The sequence below is a fragment of the Pipistrellus kuhlii genome, unplaced genomic scaffold (assembly GCF_014108245.1).
Source record: "Pipistrellus kuhlii isolate mPipKuh1 unplaced genomic scaffold, mPipKuh1.p scaffold_m20_p_14, whole genome shotgun sequence".
In the NCBI taxonomy this organism is placed as follows: domain Eukaryota; kingdom Metazoa; phylum Chordata; class Mammalia; order Chiroptera; family Vespertilionidae; genus Pipistrellus; species Pipistrellus kuhlii.
Genome location: NW_023425449.1, coordinates 27,282,291 through 27,287,120, shown reverse-complemented (window position 1 = coordinate 27,287,120; position 4,830 = coordinate 27,282,291). Strand labels below are relative to the sequence as shown.

Here is a 4,830-nt window from a genome sequence, read left to right as displayed (position 1 = left end):
CAGGGCCCGCCGCGCGCCGCCGCCGCGCGCCCCCTCCTCCCGGTGGGCGCCGTGGGAGCGGCGCGCCCGGCCGGGGGTGGTGGCCGCAGATGGCTGCCCGGAGGCCAGGTTTCCGCGCGGCCGGGCCGTGGCCGGTGGCGCCGCGCGGGGCCGGGAGGCGCCGGCCTGTGATTGGCCGAGGCCGCGGTGAATGCAGGACATTGTCTGTCGGCGGCCGCTCTGTCCGCGCCCGCCGCCGCCGGCCGCGGTCCGAATGGGTGCGGGGCCGGGCGCCCCTGCCGCGGTGGTGGGAACCCCGCCGCGGGAAAACGCAACGTTTGCGAGATGATAGATTTTAAGAAAGGCACCGAGGTGCCGTTTCAAAACACACACACAAAAAAGCATTATCCACAAGGAAATAAAATCGTTGTGCTTGACCCATAAAGATCTCCTTCCTTTAAGATAAAATGTAAAATGAGGTCGTTGGAAAAAGCCAACTGTTTTGTCTTAAAGATTTCTTTCATTAGAATCTATGATAATTCATCTGAATATTCTTTAAGAATTTTAAGCAAATTATATATATATATATATATATATATATATATATATATATATATATATATATATATATATAATGAAATAACCTTGTTCTGACAGTGCAGCCTGTTTGGGTCTTAGTTTCCACATGTGTAAAAAGTCCGACTCTGGACTGGTAGCTTTGCAAGTTTGCTCCCTTTGTTAAAATTACTCTTTTTTTCTGATCCTAGACTTAGAATCCTGATATATTCTATGTAAGGGGATCATAACTCAAGACCTGGGAATAGATGAGACCTGTTAAAGAGCCCTTGAGGACATCACAGTTCTCAGATTGACTTTGAAAATATGTGGGAGTTACTTAGAGCTGTAATCTTTCCGTGTGTAATTTCGGAGTAAAGGAAAATGAAAGCAGTAAAGAAATGTATGGAGATCAATCAGTTCTTAGTCCATGGTTTTCCTTCATCTTAAATAAGCTCTCCAGGTAATAAAATAGTGTCATAAACTATACCCAACTTTCCCATTTTGTTCCTAGTATCAAAGGAATAGAAAAATGGCAAAAGAGAGAAGACACACATGAAATAAAAGATACACACACACACACACAAAATAAATGTTTGGAGAGTTTTGAGTAAAATTAAATTGGTATTTGCTTTTTTTTTAAAAAAAAATGAACGTGGAAAATGATTGTAGAATTAAGAGCAGGCTTGTGCTGCTATAGGTTTAATTTTGTAGTTTCAGTTACATGCCCTCTTCAACATTAAAAAAAAAAAAGTAATTTCATTTAACTGAGCAATCAACAAGAATTAGAGACTTGGAAACGACAAACAAATGAAAGAAGGAAAGCATCCAGAAAAGAAGATAAGTTTAATGGACATGATTTATCGTTGGAGACATGACCTCATTCCTTATTAGAGGGATAGAGGGATTTCCACTAAACCAGACTTGATGTTAAATAAATTTATTATACAGATGATACTAATTTGATTTGTCCCTCTCCTTTTGGTATTATACAGTGAAGAGATACAAAGAAACCTTTTAAAATAGTTTAAAAGTGTAGCAGCTTTCTCAGATGACAATGGTTCCAGGCTCCTCACCCTCACCCACCATAATGAATGACTAAAACAGCAGAAATCAGCATAAGGAATAACTCTCTCCAGAAGTGGCACAGGTAGCTGTGTGGATGTCTGTAGTAAATTTAGTTTTGATTATTTAAAGTTTTAGCATTTAAATTGTTGGTTTTTAGCCGAAACTGGTTTGGCTCAGTGGTAGAGCGTCGGTCTACGAACTGAAGGGTCCCAGGTTTGATTCCGGTCAAGGGTATGTACATTGGTTGTGGGCACATCCCCAGTCGGGGATGTGCAAGAGGCAGCTGATCGATGTTTCTCTCTCATTGATGTTTCTAGCTCTCTATCCCTCTCCCTTCCTCTCTGTGAAAAATCAATAAAATATATTAAATAAATAAATTGTTGGTTTTTATAATTAAAATTTTTACTTAAAAGTGACTGAATAAGTGATTAAATTTAAAGATTAAGCTGAAATTAAGATGTTTGTAATAAACACAAGCAGCAGGTTATATAGTCTATAAGGTCCGAAAAGTCTTGCCAAATAAATTTGAGACTTCCAGCAAGTCTTTTCCTTAGGAATTTTGCTTTGGTGTTTCATATCTAACTATAGATTAATCTATATAGAGTGATAATATTTGTGGAACTTGGGATATGCTGTACACGGTTCTCAGTTATTAGTCAAAGCGAAGAGCAGGGTTTTCTTTCATCTTAAACAAGTTTTCTAGGTGATGAAATAGTGTAATAAAAAATAACCAACTTTCCTCTTTGATCCTCACAAAAATCCTAGGAGCAGGTACAATTATCCCCATTTTAGAAGCATGGAAACTGAAGCTCTAGACGTTAGCTAGCTTGCCCAAGGTCTGACAGTTGGTGAGTACAGAGTCAGGAATGGGGCCTAAAATCCTCTTTTGACTTAACTCAAAACCATGTGGGTATGTATTCTCGACCACTCACTAAGCAAACTTGCTTATTTTTATGGTTTTGATTATTAACCCTTTTTTAAAATCAGATCTTTTTGACAGTTATGCATTTGAATATTTTTGGTATAGCCCTTTCATTTATACTTCAGATGACCATGTGGATACAAGATTGCCGTATTTATTTTGCTACAGAAAGTCAAGCATCCCTATCATTTGTGTGTGTGTTTTTTTAAGAAGCACTTCTCACTTGTTTTCACCATCTTGGACCCTGTGGAGGCCTGCTGGGAACAGAATTCTATAAGGACAAAAATGTCTGGAAGGCTGTAGCCCAAGGCCATTTTTTCTGGCTTTACACGGGGTTCTGGAACACACAGAGGGAACACACAGCTCTTCTTAAAATTGAAGGTGTTTATGCTCCAGAGGAAGCAGAATTCTATCTAGGCAAGAGATGTGCTTATGTGTCCAAAGCAAAGAACACCACAGTGACTCCTGGTGGCAAACCAAACCAAACCAAACCAAACCAAACAACCAAACCAAACCAGAGTTGCCTGGGGAAAGGTAAACTCATGCTTATGGAAGCAGTGGCCTGGTTCGTGCTAAATTCCCAAGCAACCTTCCCGCTGAGGCCATTGGACACAGGACCCGTGTCATGCTGTACCCCTCAGGGACTTACACCTACTGAAAATAAAGAAAACGGATTTGTAAAATAATAAATAAATAAATAAATAAGCACCTCTCAAATGTGCATCTATTCTTTTTTTTTTTTTTAAACAGGCATGTACATGGACAGAAGCACAAGGCTAAGTCCTCACCCTCTGCCTTTCTGTCTTTTTCTCTTTCCTTCTTTCAGATGGATCACTTCATAGGACCCCAATAGCACCTGTTGGCCGTGTTTATTGCATCTAGTCGGTGTCAGGCCCAGAAGAGGTGCTGGTGCAGCCAGCCACTCAGTTATTGGCCGAATACTTACAAGTTGCCCAGTCCTTCAAAAGGTGGAGAGGGATGAGGCGTCACGAACACAAGATAGGGATTTTGGGGGTTCAGTAGCATAAAACTGTGCCTTTCAGGGGGAAAATATTATATATTTGCCTTTCTTCTTCACTCTGTACCTTTGGCTGAGAGGTGGGACATCTTCAATGACAAGCAAGGATAGAAGGTTGTTGCCCCTCCCATTTACCTTGGTCTTTTTTTGGCATTGGTTCCGCAGTCAGTGGCCAGGAAGGTGGTCTTCTATAGCTCTGACAACAGTGGGGGGCCGAGGGGAGTCAGCCTGAAATCAGTCCCCACCATTGCTTGTTCACAGTGCCTGTTAAAATCTAGAAATAAAATTATTCTGGAGGGGATCCTATGTGACTCATTAATCCATGTGATTTCTGATGCACATTATCACTGAAAATTGAGTTGGCTAAGTCTGTTTAACTTTTGTGATTAAGGATCGGCATTAGGATTTGATGTTCCGGCGGCCCAGAAGGATAAAAGGATTGCCTTCCTCCCACTGCCACCCGCACAGGAAGCTAGCACTTAGCGCTTTGTCCTGGGCCAGTAAGCAGTTCGCTGCCCGTGAAACACTGGCAGGCGAGCCACACAGCTGCCTGGAGCACAGGACAGTATCAGGCAAGCTGGTCCACCACGTCCCCCTGCCATCAGTGGGTGACAGGCAAAGCTGCAACAAGTCTTCACACCCAGAGAGGCAGGTCCCCCTACTGACAGCCTCCAGGCCTCTTATTAGCTAGCGACTGCCTTTTCATTTTATTTTTACAAAATTCAGTAATTAAGCTCTTACCACTTAATATTTCTCAAATCCAAATATTAATGCATCTTATAAATGTGTAGAAATATTTTGGCTCCGTGGATGGAGCATTAACCTGCGGACTGAAGGGTCCCAGGTTTGATTCCGGCCAAGGGCACATGCCTGGGTTGCGGGTTTGATCCCCAGTAGGGGGCGTGCAGGAGGCAGCCAACCAATGGTTCTTTCTCATCATTGATATTTTTATCTTTCCTCTCTCTCTAAAATCAATAAAGAAATAGACTTAAAAATATATATTTTTTTCAGTCACATCTTTTTGTTTGTTTGTTTTTCATTTATCTTTATTCTAGGACTTCTTAGCACTCAACCCGTGGCCACTCTGTCTTCCTGGGCCCAACCAGGTTCTGGTCATGCCGTCGTCTTCTCTCTTCCACTCCTCAGCCTCAGCGTGCTGATGCTTCCCACCGTTGCTTTCACTCTGCCCACACTTCTTAACAGGCTCTTCACAAAGCCTCATGAATGTGTCTTTTCTTTCATCTTCTGACCATGTCTGCCTCAGACTCCATCACGACCTGGCACCTAC

General features: G+C 42.3%; 1 pseudogene; it reads left to right on the top strand.

Annotated features, from left to right (window-relative positions):
* The first annotated feature begins 1,981 nt into the window (after nucleotides 1–1,981).
* LOC118718294 lies at nucleotides 1,982–3,203 on the top strand (annotated as a pseudogene).
* Nucleotides 3,204–4,830: the final 1,627 nt, after the last annotated feature.